Below are 22,213 nucleotides of genomic sequence, written 5' to 3' on the forward strand. Positions count from 1 at the left end.
ACACACACACACACACACACACACACACACACACACACACACACACACACACAAAACCGGGGTCAGACACACGTCGCTGTGTTTGCCACGGTGCACTTTGGAAATGGCTCCCACGGATCTCGGCTGCCGAGGAAACAGAGGGAAGCAGGTGGCTTCGCTTGTGGGAAGAAGAAAAAAACCAGGAGAGCATGGTGGTTTTTGAGATTGCTGAGAGTTGGCATTAGTCCGGTGCAAATTGGGTCACAGAGAGAGAGAGTTGGCGTATATTGGGCCTGTTTCCTCTGCCAGGGTGTGAAATCATTTAGTTGCTTATTGATAGAGCTGGGGAACGAACCTCAACACTTTGAATACCGACCAAAAAAGTGAGTCCTGGTGGGTCCATGTGTAAATCCCAGATCAAGCAACGACAAAGACCAACTGTCACGTCGCCTCACGTTGCTGGCCTATGGACTAAAAAGCCTACAACAAACGGACAACTAGCAAGTGAGGAAATTACTCCCCAATGCCAGCAGGCGGCGGTAGTCTGTATTTCTCATTCAAAAAGGGAAACCAGAAGACCAAGGACTGGGTGTTACGTTGCACACATGAAACAAAGACAGATGGTTTTGTAATATGGCTACTTCTAATTGCTAAAAAGTTTAAAGCGTTGTCATAATCCTGAAACCCGCCCAGGTCCTGGTCACCAAAGCAAACATTCTGGTTTGTTTCACAGAACAATTTGGAACTGTTTGGAAGAGGGGCCGACACGTTCAAAATAATACATGGCAGGTGATTGGATGAACCACCTGGCAATCAAACCTTTACCGTGAAAAATTCGCCTCATTCGCGCAAGTTGAAATGTTGAAACTTTGCAGAAAGATTTGCCGGACGCAGCGTTGAGATGCTCCGCCTGTCGTGCCGTAGTTGAATCAAACTGGCTGCTGCCTACCCCAAGCGAAGGAGTTCAAGTATCTCGGGGTCTTGTTCACGAGTGAGGGTAAGGTGGAGCGGGAGATCGACAGGTGGATCGGTGCGGCTGCAGCAGTAAAACAGGCGCTGTACCGGTCCGTCTTGGTGAAGAGGGAGCTGAGCCGGAAGGCAAAGCTCTCCATTTACTGGTCGGTCTACGTTCCAACCCTCACCTATGGTCAAGCACTATGGGTCGTGACCGAAAGAACGAGATCTCGGATACAAGCGGCCGAAATGAGCTTCCTCCGTAGGGTGGCCGGGTTCAGCCTTAGAGATAGGGTAAGGAGCTCGGACATCAGGGGGGAGCTTGGAGTCGAGTCGCTGCTCCTTCGTGTCGAAAGGAGTCAGCTGAGGTGGTTCCGGCATCTAGTCAGGATGCCTCCTGGACGCCTCCCATTAGAGGTTTTCCAGGCACGTCCAACTGGTAGGAGGCCCCGGGGAAGACCGAGGACACGCTGGAGGGATTATATCTACCGGCTGGCTTTGGAACGCCTCGGGATCCCCCAGAATGAGCTGGAAAGTGTTGCGGGTGAGAGGGAAGCCTGGGTCGGCCTGCTGAACCTGCTGCCACCGTGACCCGACCCCGGATAAGCGGCTGATAATGGATGGATGGATGGATGGCTGCTGCTACTCTAGTAGCGCTGGAAGCGGCAGTTATCCAGACCATGCCATATAGGCAATGAACACAATAATGGAATAGAAAAATACAAATACAAAATAAAGCAGAACAGACAAACTAAAATAGGGGAACAAAAGAACTGCATAAAAGGACAACATCACTTAAAAGCAGTTCTATAAAAATGGGTTTTAAGAAGTGATTTAAAAGAAGTTACTGATTCTGCAAGCCTTATCCCCTCAGGTAGGTTGTTCCAAAGTCGAGGGGTCACCCTTTGATTTAAGCCTTGACTTTGGAACGGCCGGAAGGGCCCCACCGGAGGATCTAACGCTGCGAGCTGGCTCATATTGGGCTATCAACGATGTAGCTTGGGGCCAGACCCAGGCGTGCTTTAAAAGTGATCAGCAAAATCTTAAAATCAATTCTAAAACGAACAGGGAGCCAGTGGAGAGAGGCCAGGGCTGGAGTAATGTGATGCTGTCTGTTAAAACCAGTCAGAAGCCTAGCTGCTGCATTATGGACTAGTTGGAGGCGGGAGATGGATTTTTGATTTATGCCGGAAAGGAGGGAGTTGCAGTAGTCGAGTCGGGAGAAAATTAGTGCATGAATGACTTTTTCCAGGTCTGAGCGTGACAGTATGGGTTTGATTTTTGAGCTTATTCTTAATTGAAAGAAGCAGGACTGGACAATATTTTTGATCTTTGATTCAAAATTTAATTGAGAGTCAAACATTACACCCACATTTCTGGCAACAGGTTTTAAATAAGCAGCCAGGGGACCACGTTCACTCTTGATGAGGCTGGTGTTATTGTTTGGGGAACTGAATAATATGACTTCTGATTTGGAGTTATTGAGCTGAAGAAAATGTTGTGCCATCCAGCAGTTTACGTCAGAAAGACAATCTAAGACAGCAGCCAGGCTCTCTGGGTCACCAGGTCTCAGCGAAAGGTATATCTGTGTGTCGTCTGCATAGCAATGAAAATATATGTTGTGTCGCTGGAGTATTTGGCAGAGTGGAAGCATAGAAAATAAAAGTGGACCTAAAATTGAACCTTGCGATACACCACAGGTAATGTGAGTCGTGGAAAACGAGTGATTACCTATGGTGACAGAGTACGATCTTTCTAAAAGGTAAGAATAAAACCAGCCAAGTGCAGTGTCCTTGATGCCAACCCAGGTTTTGAGGCGATCGATTAAAATGGCGCGATTTACAGTATCAAAAGCTGCACTAAGGTCTAAAAGAATTAAAACTGCGCTCTCTCCCTTGTCTGCTGCTAAAGGGAGGTAATTAGTTACCTTGAGGAGGGCAGTTTCTGTTCTATGAAGTGCTCTAAAACTGAAATTTCTCAAATATGTTATTATGATTCATAAACTCTAGGAGTTGTGTTGAGACCACTTTTTATAAAACTTTTGATAAAAATGGAAGTTTTGAAATTGGCCTAAAATTGGAAACAACAGAAGGATCAAGCTTATGTTTCTTTAAAAGAGGTTGTAAGATTGCATGTACAATCTCTTACAATAGTCTAAGCTGCCATGATTACGTGAAAGATGTCTAACGTTTTGTACAAGGAGAACAGATTCTGAACACAATGAGGTGGTAAATGGAGGAAATCTGAAATAATAAAGATGAATGGTTTGCAAAAGTCTGTCGCCAAATATATTAACGCCAAGGCTTGTCACGATATGGGAGAATTTTCAGCCTTCCACTTTGCATCCCTTCCTTCCCCCAGTGGAAAGGATCTAACCAGTGCATTTAGCTAATGCAGTGTTTGGCTGCACTATGACTGATTAAAGTGAATATAAGTAGCACCAAAGCTAATTACCTCAAACCCGAAGAGGTTTCACTGCGACACGGCTGCAGGAAGTTTATCCTGACCAATGAGATGTGACGGAGCGGTGTGAAGACTTAAAATAAAAAATAAATGATCTCTTCATGTCCGCTACGCCTGAATCTTTCTCACTACAGAGCACTGGAGGGATGGAAAGACAGCCAAAGAAACTTCAACATCATGCACACCGTTACACCAATGTACCATGGATGGCTGCTTCCTCACACACGCGCGCACAGCACTCACCATCTCAGTTCTCACAGTGTGTCAGTAGGCCATTGATGTAATTACAGAAAGAACAGGAGCACGCTGGATTTACGGGCCGATGGAAGCATGGCAGGGTCATGTCTCTGAGGATTCTACAGTCTCCTCGCTCATAGAAATGAGTTCCCCTGTGGGATCCTCTGCACCAGAACATCTTCAGAATTAAATACAGCTTGTGATGTAATGGTGTGACAGCGGTCTAATTAGGCAGCTCAGAGGGGCTTTTTACTGGTGTTGTTCTTTTCTATGCAGAGGGCGAAACAGCCAGCAGCCAAATGTTGGCAGGCGTTAGCTGGTACAGCTGATGCAGTTTGTCGACCAGCTAGGTTGGCAGGTAAGCGCCAAAAGGGAGTTTACCAACATGCCATGTGGTTGAAATTTGGCATTCAAGTAACTTAAGCAGACAGACAGATAGATAGATAGAAAGGGTCTAGCTGCAGACCTGCAGGCTCACCTTCTATGAACATGTCCACTTGGAAAAGGAAGATACGTTTGAAATTGTGTATGCCAGAGATGATAGGATCATAAGGATACAATAGCATGTTTTTGTTAGATTGAATAAACTACATGACCTCCATAAAAAGTTTTTAAAAAGGTAAAGAACGCAACCTTCAGGGCTTTATAAAAACATTTGAGATATTTGTGCTTAAATTCTAATTACGCCTTCAATTAATCTGATCTCTTGACAAAAAAAGAAAAGAACAACAAGTCTGCCATCTGTGGCTCTCGTAGGATAGCAGTCATTTCATTTGGGGCTACCTGCTTGTCCTTCACACATTCTGACTGCCATTCATATTTTTATATAACTACAACTATGAAAGTCAAGAAACGGTAACGTTAAGCAGCGAATACCTGGTACTAACTTAATGGGTTTTCTAACCTTAACTAGTTATCTAGATCCATCCATCCATCCATCCATTTTCAATACCGCTAATCCTCATTAGGGTCGCGGGGGCGCTGGAGCCTATCCCAGCTGACATAGGGCGAAGGCAGGGGACACCCTGGACAGGCCGCCAGTCCATCGAGGGCACATGTAGGGACATATAACCATTCACTCTCACATTCACACCTATGGGCAATTTAGAGATCAATTAACCTGCAGCATGTCTTTGGACTGTGGGAGGAAGCCGGAGAGCCCGGAGAGAACCCACGCTGCCACGGGGAGAACATGCAAACTCCACACAGAAGGACCGCTCCGACCGGGAATTGAACCCGCGGCCCTCTTGCTGCTAGCCACTACACCACCGTGCAGCCCAAGTTATCTAGTTATCTAGATGTCATTAGCAAAATAAAGTTTACATAAACTAAAACTACGTTTAAAAAACAAACTTTTTTGTTGTTGTGCTTCCATTAACGTTAGCTTGCTGACGACACAAGCATAGCTAGCTGACCTTAACACACGTAATAACATGTGATTTACCATTCATTGTGGGTCCTGGTGATGGAGATGGGTGAGTCACACACATGCGCACACAAAATAGGACTTGGACAGAGGGTCACAGGGGGCTGGTGATGATGCAACCTACCGGGAACATATACAAAGGAAAACATACATTTACTTATATTATTATATTTAGAGTAAAATGGACCATAAAGTGGGGGAATGCTTTAGGGTGTGATTGACAGGTTGCTACCTTGGCATTGTAATTTCTGAGAGTTGTCTGTGTTTTTGTCTCCCAACTTTAACGCTTTAACAGTTTGTTTTCACTTTATGAAAGCAACATTCTGAACGCCCTAAAAATGTCTTATTCAGCGTTTTGATTTTGTCTACCCTCTCTGGTTCCAAAAAAACAAGATGCCAATAGAACCTCGAGGCTTTTTGGAATCGCAGTCCACAAACCAATGGGTGAACTCACGGTGACAATGTCCATTTTGTAGTTGCTCCAGGAAAAATGGCCAACCTGTTACCCGTCAGTCTCCTTAACATCTAGGCTGTTTCCAGAAGAACTCCCGCTGTAGCAAGATCCAACAAATAAAACTAAACTAACCAAGACAGTGTAATTTTTCTTGTGTATTGTCTCATTATTTTCTCATTCCACTCCGGCGGACATAGGGTGTACTTGCTGGATCCGTCCTAATTAGAGTGGAGAGGAAACCTCAGCTATCCTGACGTCTAGTTGCACTGTTGTTTCCTTTGTTGTAGTTAAATGCCCATGCTGGCATTGATGAATGTCTTCTAGCTCGGGGGCTTTTCAAACCCCTGACTGTTGGCCAAATTTGTGTTGAAAGGACAATAATGTTGTGAATTAGTTGCCTTGAGCTCATGCACATGCACGCACACAAACCTTGCAGTGTAATTTATGGATGTCATACATGCACACGCCATTCCTAAACAATGTGCGAATGCACGCTTTAAATAAGCTGTCTGGAGAGAGGTGTGTGTGTGTTTGCATGTGGAAGTGTAGAAACTAAAGTGAAGCCATAGAGTGGAACTAAAGCTGATAAGGGAGTGTGAAGTAGTGCCAAATTGGGTCGAGCTGTGGTTGTGCAAATTGTGCAGAATTTTCGCTTTTTGTGTGTAAACAACTGAGAAAAACTGTAAACCTTTTTTCTGGTCAAAAAGAAATCAAAAGACTAAAAAAGGTGTTTTTAGTTCTGGGGTTGGGTACCAGGGGCTTCATTGTACATGAAACAACCCGGACTAACGGAACACGGAAACAGAGTTTCAACCCGAAGCAAACGGGTGAGGTGTGAAAGCACTCTAGGGTTCCATTCCTTTTTCATTCAAAGAACCCTTTTGGAATAAATAGTTATTCCAGGATTGTTCAAGGCTTGGGTGTTAAAAGCTTCTCCCTGCTCACACCCCCCAAAACTAGTTGTGAAATGTGATGGTTGTAGGTTGAGCTGCACCACATTGTCCCTGTGGCTAAAGGAACCTAATGAGGAACCCTCGGTGTCCTAGATTAAACTTGGAAGAGTTTAGGGTTCTCGTTAGAACCCCTTGGTTGGGTTCTAGATGAATCCCTTGGAATATAAAAGAGTTCTCAGTAGAATCCCCTGGGTAGGTTCTAACTCTTGGAATATAAAAGAGTTCTCGGTAGAACCCCCTGGGTAGGTTCTAATTCTTGGAATATAAAAAAGTTCTCGATAGAATCCCCTGGGTAGGTTCCAACTCAAGGGTGGGCAAACTATTCAATTCAATTCAATTCAGTTTATTTTGTATAGCCCAATATCACAAATTACAAATTTGCCTCAGAGGGCTTTACAATCTGTACACATACGACATCCCTGTCCCAGGACATCACATCGGATCAGGAAAAACTCCCCAAAAATAACCTTTCACAGGGAAAAAAGGGAAGAAACCTTCAGGAGAGCAACAGAGGAGGATACCTCTCCCCGGATGGACAGATGCAATAGATGTCATGTGTACAGAATGAACAGCATTACAGAGTTACATAAGCACATTACATGAATATGACAACGTATGAATGGAACTCCAATCCATGAAACAGAAGGAGGTAGAGAGGAGGGGGGGGGGGGGGCGGGCGCATCAGCAGGGCCAACGCGGGAGGCCGGCTCACCAGGCATCAGACACCGCCAGTTCCAATGGACCCTATGAGACGTGAAGTCACAAAGACTCCGGGGAGGAAGCAGAGTTAATAAGGTGCAATGGAGAGATGTAAATTCATCCATAAGGAGAGAGAGAAGAGGAGGTCCGCAAGTCCTCTCCGGCTCCGTGGCTGTCCGAACCAGTGCGCGCCAAGAGAGCCACTATGCGAGCATCGGAAAGGAAATGGCGAAAATCCAAACACACCAGCGACCTGCTCGCCTATCAATCTCTTCCTCTGACTACTGGGGTCCCTCAGGGCTCAGTCCTTGGTCCTCTTCTCTTCTCTCTGTACACCAACTCTCTCGGCTCTGTCATTCGCTCGCATGGCTTCACCTACCACAGCTATGCTGACGACACCCAACTGATCCTCTCGTTTCCCCAATCCGAAACACAGGTAGCAGCACGAATCTCTGCCTGTCTGACCGACATCTCTCAGTGGATTGTTGTTCTAAGTTTGGACTCATGGTTTAATGCACTTATTGTAAGTCACTTTGGATAAAAGCGTCAGCTAAATGTAATGTAATGAAATAGGTGCTCAGTGTATCCTAAAACATCCCCCAGCAGCCTATAAGCCTATAGCAGCATATCTAGGGGCTCGACCAGGGCAAACCTGATTAAGCCCTAACTATAAGCACTATCAAACAGGAAAGTCTTAAGTCTATTCTTAAATGAGGTGACTGTGTCTGCCTCCCGGACTGAAAGTGGAAGCTGGTTCCATAAAAGAGGAGCTTGATAACTGAAGGCTCTGGCTCCCATCCTACTTTTTAGGACTCTAGGAACCACAAGTAGCCCCGCATTTAGTGAGCGCAGCTATCTAGTGGGGCAATATGGTACTACAAGCTCCTTAAGATATGATGGTGCATCACCAATCAAGGCTTTGTAGGTGAGGAGAAGAATTTTAAATGTGATTCTTGATTTTACAGGGAGCCAGTACAGAGCAGGTAGTACAGAAGTAATGTGATCTCTTTTCTTAGTTTTTGTGAGTGCACAAGCTGCACCATTCTGGATTAACTGGAGGGACTTAAGAGACTTATTAGAGCAGCCTGATAATAAGGAGTTGCAGTAATCTAGTCTGGAAGTAACAAACGCGTGAACCAGCTTTTCTGCATCTTTTTGAGACAAGATGTGCCTGATTTTTGAAATGTTACGTAGATGAAAAAATGCAATCCTTGAGATTTGCTTAACGTGGGAGTTAAAGGACAAGTCCCGGTCAAAGATAACGCCGAGATTCTTTACAGGGGTGTTGGATGCCAGGGCAATGCCATCTACAGAAACCACATCACCAGATAATTGATCTCTGAGGTGTTCAGGGCCCAGTAAAATAACTTCAGTTTTGTCTGAGTTTAACAGCAGGAAGTTGCAGGTCATCCATGTTTTTATGTCTTTAAGACATTTTTTAAATTTAGCAAGTTGGTTGGTCTCCTCTGGTTTGACCAATAGATATAATTGAGTATCATCTGCATAGCAATGACAGTTTATGGAGTGTTTCCTGATAATGTTGCCCAAAGGAAGCATATATAAAGGTAAATAAAATTGGTCCAAGCACAGAACCTTGTGGAACTTCGTGATTAACGTTGGTGGTCATTGAGGCTTCATCGTTTACAAACACAAATTGAGATCGATCTGATGAATAGGATTTAAACCAACTTAGTGCGGTACCTGAAATGCCAATCGACTGATCCAGTCTCTGTAATAGGATGTCATGGTCAATGGTGTCGAACGCAGCACTAAGGTCTAACAAAACAAGTACAGAGAGGAGTTCTTTATCTGATGCAATTAGGAGGTCATGTGTAATGTTCACCAGTCCTGTCTCTGTGCTGTGGTATTTTCTAAATCCTGACTGAAACTCCTCAAATAAACTATTCAGATGTAGAAAGTCACACAACTGATTTGCGACTACTTTCTTAAGGATGTTAGAGAGGAAGGGAAGGTTAGAGATTGGTCTGTAGTTAGCCAACACCTCTGGATTAAGAGTGGGCTTTTCCAGGAGAGGTTTAATTAGCTACTTTGAAGGAATGTGGTACATGGCCTGTTAGCAAAGACACATTAACAATATCCAACAGAGAGGTGCCAATTAAAGGCAATACGTCTTTAAGCAGCCTCGTTGGGATGGGGTCTAAGAAACAGGTAGACAGTTTAGAAGTAGAAACCGTTGAGGACAATTGATCTAGGTTATCCAAATATACACCAGGCCATAGAGCCGTTTCCAAGGCCACTCCTCTTGAGGACAGATCGGCACTGGCTGAGGGCAAGAGATCATCAATCTTGCCTCTAATAGTTACAATCTTTTCATTAAAGAAGTTCATGAAGTCATTACTACTGAGGTCTATAGGAATACACGGCTCCACAGAGCTGTGACTCTCTGTCAGACTGGCTACAGTGCTAAAGAGAAACCTGGGGTTGTTCTTATTTTTCTCTACTACTGATGAGTAATAGGCTGCTCTGGCATAACAGAGAGCCTTTTTGTATGTTTTAAGACTATCTCGCCAAACTAGGCGTGATTCTTCCAGATTGGTGGAACGCCATATGCTTTAGAGCTTTCGTGAAGTTTGCTTTAGTTTGCGGGTCTGAGGGTTATACCAGGGAGCAAACCTCCTTTGCTTCACTAGTCTTTTTCTTCAGTGGGGCTATCAAGTCTAGTGTCATTCTCAGTGAGCCTGTAGCACTATCGACAAGATGATCAATCTGGGACGGACTAAAGTTAGCACAGGAGTCCTCCGTCACATTGAGACGTGGTATTGAATCAAATGCAGAAGGAATTGCTTCTTTAAATTTAGCTACAGCACTGTCAGTTAGACATCTGGTGTAGAAACTTTTGACTAACGGTGTGCACTCCGGTAGTATAAACTCAAAAGTTATGAGGTAATGGTCTGACAGAAGAGGGTTCTGTGGGAAAACCTCCAAATGCTCAATGTCAATGCCAAATGCAAGAACAAGGTCGAGGGTGTGGCCAAAGCAGTGAGTGGGTTTCTGTACTCTCTGACAGAAGCTAATCAAGTCCAACAATGAGCTAAATGCAGCACTAAGGCAATCATTATCAACATCTACATGAATATTGAAATCTCCTACAATAATAACCTTATCAGTTTTAAGGACTAAACTTGATAGAAACTCTGAAAATTCAGATATAAATTCTGAATATGGACCTGATGGCCGGTACATTATAACAAATAGAATTGGCTGTAATGTTTTCCAGGTTTGATGTGAAAGACTAAGAACAAGGTTTTCAAATGAGTTGTAGTTTAATTTAGGTTTAGGATTCATTAATAGGCTTGAGTCAAAGATGGCTGCTACTCCACCTCCTCAGCCGGTGCCTCGAGGAAAGTATTAATATGACTTGGAGGAGTTGATTCATTTAGGCTGACATATTCTTCATGACTCAGCCAGGTTTCAGTAAGACACAATAAATCAATGTGATTGTCTGATATTAAATCATTTACTAATACAGCTTTAGATGACAGAGATCTAATATTTAGGAGTCCACATTTAATTGCACTGTTGCAGTAGTGTTGTTAACCTTTGAGGTTATTTTGTATGACTCCGCTTCTGGTTACTTTTGTTTAATTAATTTAAGTGGCCGTGGGACAGACACAGTCTCTATAGAGTTAAGGTTAAGGGTGGGTAACTGCTCGAATGGAAGTGCAGAGAAGGATGGAAGACTACAACTCTGCGTCTGCTTCCTGATCTGAACTCTGGGTCATGGATTAAGTCCGTTAATCAACTTGGCCATGTTTGCAGAAATGAGACGCGCTCCATCCCAAGTGGGATGAATGCCGTCTCGCCTCATCAGATCAGACTTTCCACAGAAAGTCTTCCAGTTATCTATGTAGCCTACATTGTTTGCTGGGCACCACCTGGACAACAAGTGGTTGAATGACGACATCATTGATCAGATTAGGGAGAACGGCCCACCCCTGTTCTAACTCTTTGAATATAAAAGAGTTCTCGGTCAAATCCCCTGGGTAGGTTCTAACTCTTGGAATATAAAAGAGTTATCGGTAGAACCCCCTGGTTAGGTTCTAGATAAAACTCTTGGAATACGAATGAGTTATTGATCCAACCCCCCCTGGGTAATTTCAAGATGAAACTCTTGGAATATTAATGAGTTAATGATCCAAACCCCTGGGTAGGTTCTAGATTAAATATATAGACAATTAATGATTATTTTTTCTTAAATCTGCGTCTCCCTCTCTGTTGTTGTGGCTTTAGAGCCAAGTCGTGACACCCTTGAAGTACAAAAACGTTCTCCGTAGAGCCTCCTGAGCGGATTCTTATCCTTATAAGGTGAAACAGATCTGATAGAACCTCCAAAGGAGGGTTCTGAGTGGAACCATTATACAATAAGTGTTATCCGTATAACCTCTCATAAGTGGTTCTGAGGTAGAACTGTCAAAAGGGGTTCTGCTCAAAGAACCCTATATGGTTCTAGTGAGGACCTTCATTTCAAAAAGTGAGATTATCTCTTTATATTCTTTGAAAGATATCAGTTCCAGAACAAATCATGTCAATATGAAGTAATCAGCATTGTTTCATGTATTGTGTCACTTCCAGGGGACCTATCCAATGACTCCCACATGAACCTCCCCCTCCCCCCGTCTACATACAGTATATCCTGCCTCTGATGGGTGAACCTAAAACTGGTTTCTCTTCCCTGCTTGCAACGTAACAGAATCCAAAGCTGTGAAAAGCCTTCCTGCACAGTTTCACTGTCGCTTCACTCGCCTCCTGACAAGAGTTGCCAGGGATACCGTTGCTAAGGGAGCGTGGGCGGCAGCACGGCCTGAATCCCGAGCACGCACATAGACATACGTGCACACATATTCCTTCTTCCTCTTTGCATCGACTTACAATAACTGTTGCCGAGTCGGAGAGGATTCGGGCAATATTGGGAACGTTATTGTCAAAATGAAGAGGAAAGAAACAGGAAGCTGCAAAGGCCCTCAACACCCTTTCATTCTTGGAGTTTAATGTATTAGCTCCCAAAATGAAGTTGAGACATTTATCCAACTAACCGTTTGACCTAAAACAGTCAACATTAACCAAAGCAACACTACATTAGCCATTAAAAACTAAAGCATAAACAACTCAAGGAAACAAGGTGTATTAGAAAATAGATTGGTTGAATAGCAGTATAAGAGGTATTTTACTTAATTAATTTTTATCACAGCTAAACATGCTATATATATAAATATATAAATATATATATATGTATATAAAATGTAAAGTGGACTGAATTCAAATGAAAAATGGGAACATACAGAGAAAGTAAGGATGTAGTGAGGACGGTTTGAAATACACCATAAGCTAAAGTCTTGTTGGACAGGTGTTGCAGTCACAGCGTGGAGACGTGCCACTTTGTCAGCTACCATCAACTCCGAACCGATTCATAGCATATTAATCCTTGAGTTATGGTCATGAATGTGTTTTGTGAGGTCACAGTTAATTATGGCCATTGACATCGTGTGCATGTGAATGGACTGGACGGACTACCCGAAAACAAAAAGCCTACGGCCACAGCTCACTATATGTTCTGCTCCAATCTGTCTGAAATCACAGAAACCTAGGATGTTTATTTTACCCTTCCAGCTGTAAGCTGCTATTTATGTTGGTTGATAAATTGTCCTCAGTTGTACAATGCTTCGTGCACAGCAACGTCCTGTTTGGGTTTTTGACACTTTGCTGCGAGTGACAACGGTGCTAAATCTCCAGGGACACTGAAGTCTGGCGAAAGCTGTCAGCCAGCTGGACTCAGCGGCTTGCCTGATTGGCTCGCAGAACCAGGAAACGGTGTGTGAATGGACGGGAGCCCAGATGGACCATATGGACCTACTCGTAGTGAGGAGCTGGTCCAAGTGTGCAACACACACACACACACACACACACACACACACACCATGTGTCATGTTGTGTCCCGCTGACATAAGACCCCTACCTCGTTATAATGACGAAGCTAACATATGGGTTTTTAGAGTTTAGAGTTATGTTTCTGTGTGTGTGTTTGTGTTGGAATACACACAGATGTCAGCCTGCGCTTATGACAATGTGCAGAGCAGCTGCTGGTGTTTTCATCTTCCGAGTGTTAAATACCAGCAGCTATGTGCTAACAGCTAACACAGACCTCTCTCTATTTCCTCACCGTCTCTCCATCCTCGCTTTCAATCAAGACCCATTCCCTCCCTCTCTCTCCCTCCCTGCTGTCTCTCCCAACACTCATTCCCCTTGCTCCCACGCACCTATTTAAACCGCGGCCTATTATTTCCAGCTCATCGTCCTTTCTAATCTGAGGGTAGTGCCCCGCATTCCCGAACAGGTGGGTTTCACCCACGCTCTTCCGTGACCTCCTGCGCTGTACATGCGATGAATATCATTGGCCAAAGCATCACGTTCCCACACGCTTCTTCATCCGTCCTCTGTCTGGATGAAAAGGGATCAAGGGGAGCGAGGGGAAGGGCAGGTGAGACAGTGAGGAAGGGAGAGAAGAATGCACGTGGTATTTTCCCGGTTGCCGTGTGACGTTCAAATCTTTCCAGCCTCTCCACAGCCGAATGATCCCAATGTTTACTCTTCGCTGGAGGCCATGCTAGGGACGTGTCTGGCTGAACACGTATGGTCACTGTGGAATGAGGGTTAGCTCATTGTCTTTAATTAGGCGGAGAGGAACGCAGAGAGGGGGAACGTCGCCGCCTGTTATCCAGACATCCGGTTGCCTCTCTTCTTCTGTCTCCATATCAGGCCTCATGGTTCACACATTCCTGATGAGAAGCAATAATGAAGTAAGACGAAGCCGAAACATTAGCTGACGCGTTGAGTGAGCCCATGAATGAATGACTTGACAAACATCTGAGGGTATTTTCCCAGTGTGCCATTGAGCTTTGTATTCTTTTTACAATGGGCCGACTGTGTAGATGCTTATTTTAGGTAGTGTCCCAGCACGAGGAACCCGGAGCAGACCCGGTGTGGATTAATTTTCTTGCTGAAAATGTCTCGCCACAGATCCATAATAGCACAAAAATATTTTCAGACCTCTCAAAAGTCGGGGCTGGCTGGCTGTTATGGGGTCAGATCAGTCTCAATAATTGCAAATGCACACAGAGAGACTCGCAAATGCAAACACAAAGATTCACAAATGAACACAGAACAATTCACAAATATATTTGATTTACAAATGAAACAGAAGGATTTACAAATGAAACAGAAGGATTTACAAATAAATTAGACTTACAAATGCACGCAGAACGATTCACAAATACATTACAATGCACACATAAATAAATTACGTTTTATATAAATGTAAAAGAAAAATCACAAATATATTTCTGCATTTCTATGTGGATTTTTCAATTTTTTTGTGTGTATTTGTTTGTGGATCGCACTGCATTTGTTTGTGGATGGCCGTGGCTGGATTCATTGTGATTTTTAGAAATGCAGAAATATATTTGTGATTTTTCTTTTACATTTATATAAAACGTAATTTATTTATGTGTGTATTGTAATGTAATTTGTGAATCATTCTGCGTGTATTTGTGAGTCTAATTTATTTGGCTGTCTCCAGCGACCGTCCCTAACTCAGCTCGCACAAATGAAACTGGCTCGCGGCTCTGGCTGTGTCGGCTTTGCAGCACCCGTCGCCACGGACTTCGCCGCTTGCCTGGGGGCCGCGAACTCAGGGTGCTCGCTGCGCCCTCTCTTCCTGCGGGGAGTGACGGAACCCTCCTGTTCATTGCGCAACCGTTAACCAGGGCGGCCTGTCCTCAGTGTACAATCATTGGCGATGTACACAATCCGTCTTGAAACATGGACCCTGACTCGTTTATCAGGCCTCGTGAGTGGGACTTTTTTGCTCTGTCATCCCCATTAATATTAATGGAACCAATGTGTTTACAATTTATTTAGTCAAAGTCAGGTAAAAAGTCTGAAGCCGATGCAAAAGTGTTTTAAACATGCATTCTCTTCACAGTCCAGCAGGGGGCGACTCCTCTGGATGCAAAAAGAAGTCTGATTGTCTGTGAAAAAATGACTCTACTTCTACCTTGATTTATTCCCTTGTTTATGGTCTCAATCTCTAGTTTCAAGTCTTCTTCAATACAGAATGATGTTAATTTAGTAAATTATGCTTTAGGGTGGGGCTTACTGTGATTGACAGGTTACTGCTCGACCAGAGCCGAACTTGAGGTTTCTTAACATCAGTCCACAAACGTCAAGTTCACTACGTCTACTTTATTAATACAGTCTATGATTATAACTTACAGGTCAGTCATCTATGAAACAAATGAAAGTCTCTAAAGTGTTCTGAAGAAGGTTTTTGTTCTATTTCATTCATCCTTCCTGACCGCCAGAGGTGGTGCTTAGCACTGGATATCTTCCGTCTCGCGCACAAGCAGGTTGAGTTTTAATAACAACAAAGTCATGTGTGACCTCGGATGACCCCCAGCCGGGTATAAGTTCCGGTGTCGTTCCGAGATCAATCATTTTTCATCTTCTCGCTACACAGTCTAACCATTATGTTAGCATCAGCTAAGCTGAAATTGTACAAATAATAATTCTGAAGCTTGTCGCGTGTAGCCTTGTTGCGGGTTGCGGGTCTCTCGCCCTCCAAAGGCTGCGACAAGCTGTCCTTCTTAGGAGGGAGACGGTGTGTTTCTCTACGTCGGACCATCGCTAGACACACTGTTCCTGACCTGTTTTCACAGGACCTGGTTTGTACAGTAGCCGAGTGCTCTCGCTTAGACTTACTGCTGGTACACGAGTAATCACAGCTACCGTACAAGTGAAGAGAGTGTCCTCGCTCCCCTCTCACTAGACGGACTGTTTCCGGCCTGTTCCACAGAACCCGGTCCACAGTAGCCGAGTGCTCTCGCTTAGGCTTACTGCTAGGACACGAGTAATCACAGCTACCGTACTAGTGAAGTGTCCTCGCTCCCCTCTCATTAGACGGACTGTTTCCGACCTATTCCACAGGACCCGGTCCACAGTAGCTGAGTGCTCTCGCTTAGGCCTACTTCTAGGACACGAGTAATCTTGGCTGCCAGACTAGTGAGGAGAGTGTTCTCGCTCCCTCTCACTGATCGTTCCCCGCTTCCTCTATAGCAGTCAGCAGAGCGACCCCGCTCGGACTGACTTAATAGTCAACACAAATTAGGGAAGCAGGGTCCCTCCAGAGTCGGGGCTATGTTTAGCTCTGCCGGCTGTGGGACCTGTATGGCCCCTCTCCAGCCTGAGGATGGCCATGACCTTTGCCCCCACTATGATGGACTGTCCGTCGCGCCAGCGTGTGCACGACATCCTCTTCAATCTTTCCCTCTTCCGAGTGGGCAGGCGGTTGCCCTACATCCTCTTTCTTCGCCTATTGGGCAAATTGACAGCTGCCTCAACTGCAGAGATGGCTGAACAGCCTTTGTTTGGATGCCAGGTGACACAGGCAAAGGATGGTAGAGGTGTCACAGCAGTGCTTTCTGGCTCTATCACCATGGAGGGAGAGGGCATACCTGTCGGGGGGCGTCCCCATGGGTGTGGTCCCATCCCGGCGAGAAGTCATCACGACAGACAGGGTGAACGTTGCTACCCCTCAAACACTGGGGGGGGGGGGTTCTTCGTCCATATTCCTCTACTCGATCCATACGAGGTAGGCTCCTTGGGTTTCCTTATGACTCTGTTGATATAAGTCATCCAGTGCTAAGCACCGCCTCTGGCGGTCAGGAAGGATGAAATAGAACGAAAGTTACGTATGTAACTATGGTTCTATGAATCCTGGATGACCGCCAGAGTTCTCGGTCACTCGGATTTTCGCGAGAAGATTCCGTAGGATTGATCTCGGGATGACACCGGAACTTATACCCGGCTGGGGGTCATCCGAGGTCACATGTGACTTTGTTGTTATTAAAACTCGACCTGCGTCTGCGCGAGACGGAAGATATCCAGTGCTAAGCACCACCTCTGGTGGTCATCCAGGATTCATAGAACCGTAGTTACATACGTAACTTTCGATTCAAAGCCTGGACTGAATACTCATGTATAACAGATGCTGGTGTGCAGATATATATATATATATATATATATATATATATATATATATATATATATACATGCTGTAAACTGACAGTGGAAGATGTGGAACAGCTGCTCTGAAATAACCTGACAGTGTTTGCTAGCCAAACAGACCGTCCACATCTTCCAAAGCATACTGTAGCTTTCCTTTTTCAAAATGCAGAAGTGAGCTGCCAATTCATTTCTTCACTGGTCTGCTCCCTCCTCCTCCTTCTTCCATCCTTTCTTCCGGTTCTCGCTATGCTCGACACAGTCTCTCTCTCTCCCGCTCACTCACTGATCTCTTGCTGTCTGACATTCGCTGCTAAATGTGGAGCATGACCAGAACCGAGGGGGAGAGGTGAGGAGAAAAAGAGGGATGAAGTCACAGAAACAAAAGGGTTGAAAGTGAGGAAACAAAAAGGGAGAGAAGAAGAAGAAGAAAAGGAGAGGAAGCTGGCAGCCAGATCCATCAGTCTCTCTCAGACCTACACAGTCTGTAAAACTCCTGGCAAATCCAAGTTCACGTCAAAGATAATTAGAAGGAGCATTGACTCACACCTAAAGAATGCATTACTACTCATGTGTGTGTTCTTGTACTTGCTGCATAGAGAGAACCGAAAAAGAGTGAGAACATCTTTGGAAAGGGAAGACATTTGGGCCGATCCTCACTTCCTAAAAAGGCCTTCTTAAAAGGGTAAATACGTGGTTTTAAGGTTTGCGTTAGGGGCTAGGGAATGCTGTATGTCAATGAGGGTCCTCACAAAGATAGAAGTACAGGGATGTATATGTGAATAATAATAATAATAATAATGCATTTCATTTATATAGCGCTTTTCATAATACTCAAAGACACTTCACATAATTAAAACATCCTAAAAGCTAAAAATAAATAAATAAGAATAGCTAAAATACAGGTAAAACAAATAAAACAAATAAATAGGGACTTTTGAGTCGCTCGGACCCTGATAAGAAAGAAAACAAAAACAAACAATCACATTAAAAGCAGTTCTGAACAGGTGGGTTTTGAATTACAGTGAGAGAGTGAGAGAGAGAAAGAGAGAGGAGATGGAGAAAAAAGAGAGAAAAAACGAAAAGAGAGTGAGAGATCAAGATGGAGATAAAAGAGAGAGAATGAGAGAAAAGGAGAATAGAGGAAGAGAGAGAGAAAGGAGAGAGGCAGAGAAAGAGAGAGAGTGAGAGATAGAGAGGGGGGGGAAGGGGGTGAGAGAACCAGAGCATATAGAGACTGTTTGATGACAGGATGAACATGTCATGTTTTAGAATAATCCATATTTTAGCAAAGCTCAACCTAGAGGGAATCTAACCAAACAAACATGGACGCCTCACGCTGGACTGTGTTTGTTCACATGAATAAGTGACAGAAATAGTCACCAAGAAGGGAAAAAGCTAGAGAGAAAAGTTCAAACCCTGAAACTGTGCTTGGGTTTAATCGGAGACAGGGTTCCCGGGAATACACACGTTTCAGCATTTCCTGAGGAAATATAATAACGGGAAAAGCGTCAGTTGTGGCGGTGGTGAGACCTTTCGGAGCACGAACAGCCTCTGAGCAGAATACAGAATTTTACCTTTGAAAAAATCATTTATCTGCGATAAAAATGTCCTAGACCTAGTATTAAACTGTCTTTCACTAATCTCAAATTGTTGTTAACCAGTTTTAAACCACCATCAACCAGTTTGAAACTGTCTTCAACCAGTTTGAAACTCTTCAACTAGTTTTAAACTGTCGTCAACTAGTTTTAAACTGTCTAAATATATGTGTGTAAACCAAACAGTAACAAGGCTGCATTATTTATGCCTACATAACATTCATACATTCTTCCGCTCACTGGAGGTTCCTGAACGCATCGCTCTCTCTCTTCCGGTAAGCGTATTGCATCACTTCCGGTTGCCAGCTTAGCAGCTTGCGATGTTTTCCTCCTCTCCCCCTCCCGCTCCCTCTTGCTCAGAGTGTCTCATGTATAGCTATTCCTCTGCCTCCCTTAATGATAAGGGTACATGCAACAAGTGTAGTTCATTTGCTAGGTTGGAGGTAGTTCTAAGTGGGTTGGATGCACGGCTCCGCACCATCGAAGCTCAGACAGTTATGCTAGTTAGCCCGCCCTCCCGCCCCAATAGTCGTTGCGGAGCCGCTAGCGTTAGCCTCTGTCAGCTATCCCCCGGCAGCCGGATGGCTGGGTGACTGTTCGAAGGGGTTTTAAGTCCAAACAGAAGTCCACTGAGCACCACCAATCTCTTCACGTTTCAAACCAGTTTTCCCCACTCAGCGACGCACCCGCTGAGAAACCCACTCTGGTTATAGGCAGCTCCATAGTCAGAAACGTGAAGATAGCGAAGCCAGGGACCAAAGTCATGTGCATCCTGGGGGCCAGAGCGGGCGACATTGAATCTCGTTTAAAACTGCTGGCTAAAGATGAGCGTAGTTACAGTAAGATTATAATACACGCCGGCGGTAATGACTCCCGACTGCGGCGGTCGGAGGTCACTAAAATTAATGTGGAATCGGTGCGTGCTTATGCCAAGACAATGTCGGACACCGTAGTTTTCTCTGGCCCTCTCCCCAATCTGATCAATGATGACATGTATAGCCGCATGTCGTCATTCAACCGCTGGTTGTCCAGGTGGTGCCCAGCAAATAATGTGGGCTACGCAGATAACTGGCAGACTTTCTGGGGAAAGCCTGATCTGATGATGCGAGACGGCATTCATCCCACTTGGGATGGAGCGCGTCTCATTTCTGCAAACATGGCCAAGTTGATTAACGGACTTAATCCATGACCCAGAGTTCAGATCAGGAAGCAGACGCAGAGTTGTAGTCTTCCATCCTTCTCTGCACTTCCATTCGAGCAGTTACCCATCCTTAACCTTAACTCTATAGAGACTGTGTCTGTCCCACGGCCACTTAAATTAATTAAATCAAAAGTAACCACAAGAGGAGTCATACAAAATAACCTCAAAGGTTAACAACACTACTGCAACAGTGCAACAAAACAGGATAATTAAATGTGGACTCCTAAATATTAGATCTCTGTCATCTAAAGCTGTATTAGTAAATGATTTAATATCAGACAATCATATTGATTTATTGTGTTTTACTGAAACCTGGCTGAGCCATGAAGAATATGTCAGCCTAAATGAATCAACTCCTCCAAGTCATATTAATACTCACATTCCTCGAGGCACCGGCCGAGGAGGTGGAGTAGCATCCATCTTTGACTCAAGCCTATTAATTAATCCTAAACCTAAATTAAACTACAACTCATTTGAAAGCCTTGTTCTTAGTCTTTCACATCAAACCTGGAAAACATTACAGCCAATTCTATTTGTTATAATGTACCGGCCACCAGGTCCATATTCAGAATTTATATCTGAATTTTCAGAGTTTCTATCAAGTTTAGTCCTTAAAACTGATAAGGTTATTATTGTAGGAGATTTTAATATTCATGTGGATATTGATAATGATTTCCTTAGTGCTGCATTTATCTCATTGTTAAACTCGATTGGCTTCTGTCAGATAGTACAGAAACCAACTCACTGCTTTGGCCACACCCTCAACCTTGTTTTTGCATATGGCATTTGGAGGTCTTCCCACAGAACCCTCTTCTGTCAGACCATTACCTCATGACTTTTGAGTTTATACTCCTGGAGTGTACACCGTTATTCAAAAGTTTCTACACCAGATGTCTAACTGACAGTGCTGTAGCTAAATTTAAAGAAGCGATTCCTTCTGCATTTGATTCAATACCACGTCTCAATGTGACAGAGGACTCGTGCTAACTTTAGTCCTTCCCAGATTGATCATATTGTCGATAGTGCTACAGGCTCACTGAGAATGACACTAGACTCGATAGCCCCACTGAAGAAAAGGACAGTGAGGCAAAGGAGGTTTGCTCCCTGGTATAACCCTCAGACCCGCGACCTAAAGCAAACTTCACGAAAGCTCGAAAGCATATGGCGTTCCACCAATCTGGAAGAATCTCGCTTAGTTTGTCGAGATAGCCTTAAAACATATAAAAAGGCTCTCTGTAATGCCAGAGCAGCCTATTACTCATTTGACAGTAATGTAACTCTATTACCCTATTACTCAACAACAGATACAGTTTACTGCTGTATCTGGGACTTCCACAACATGTACAAAGCAGCAATAGTGGTTATTTCAGCTGTGACTGATGAAATGTCTCGTCTTAAACTTAAACCGTATTTTATTGTCATATTACATTTTTACATATATATGAAATTTGTCCTCTGCATTTAACTCATCCTTAATTATTAAGGAGCAGTGGGCTGCTGTGAAAGCGCCCGGGGAGCAACTGGGGGTTCAGTGTCTTGCTCAAGGACACTTGGACATGCAACTAATGGGGAGAGCGGGGATCGAACCGGGTACCTTCTGGTTACGGGACAACCACCTCATCCCCATGAGCTACAGCCGCCCCTTTTTAAAAAAAATTTTTTTTTAAACTTAAACCGTCTAGCACGAGTGACGCGAATAGACAGTGATCCCGTGATCAAACTGAGTGACGCAAAATATTGCTTGCGTGATTGCGTTTAGTTGGGTAGCATAACAATTTTATAACAGTTGATTTTTTTCCCTTTTCTTCTCAAGTTAGGTAGTTGTTTTTTCCCCCTCATTTATTTTGGAAGGTTGTCCAAGAAACAATCAGAAGTGGGGCCTTAAATTGCGAACCGCTGCCTTAACTCATCACTCCAAAAATGTTAAGTAGGTGTTTCGTGGATTGGGAACTGGATATGATTATCCTTAAAGCTTTCAGTGAGTCTTTTATTAGATTGTGTATGGTGGACACACGGACGTCTTTGACAGTGTTACGTTGTCCACTTGCCATTCGTGACATAACATGGTGAGCAGCAGCTGCTGTCATCGTTTGGCTCGTCTGCCTGACCCTAAAGTTAGACCTTTACGTCTCCGTGTGGTCACGTGTCGGTGACTACACTTCTATACTAAAA

General features: G+C 44.1%; 1 protein-coding gene across 1 annotated transcript in view; it reads right to left on the reverse strand.

Annotated features, from left to right (window-relative positions):
* Positions 1 to 22,213, reverse strand: part of enah (ENAH actin regulator) — a 154,440-nt gene that overhangs the window by 23,428 nt on the left and 108,799 nt on the right. The window lies entirely within an intron of this gene.

Source organism: Cyclopterus lumpus, chromosome 24, assembly GCF_009769545.1.
Source record: "Cyclopterus lumpus isolate fCycLum1 chromosome 24, fCycLum1.pri, whole genome shotgun sequence".
NCBI lineage: Eukaryota > Metazoa > Chordata > Actinopteri > Perciformes > Cyclopteridae > Cyclopterus > Cyclopterus lumpus.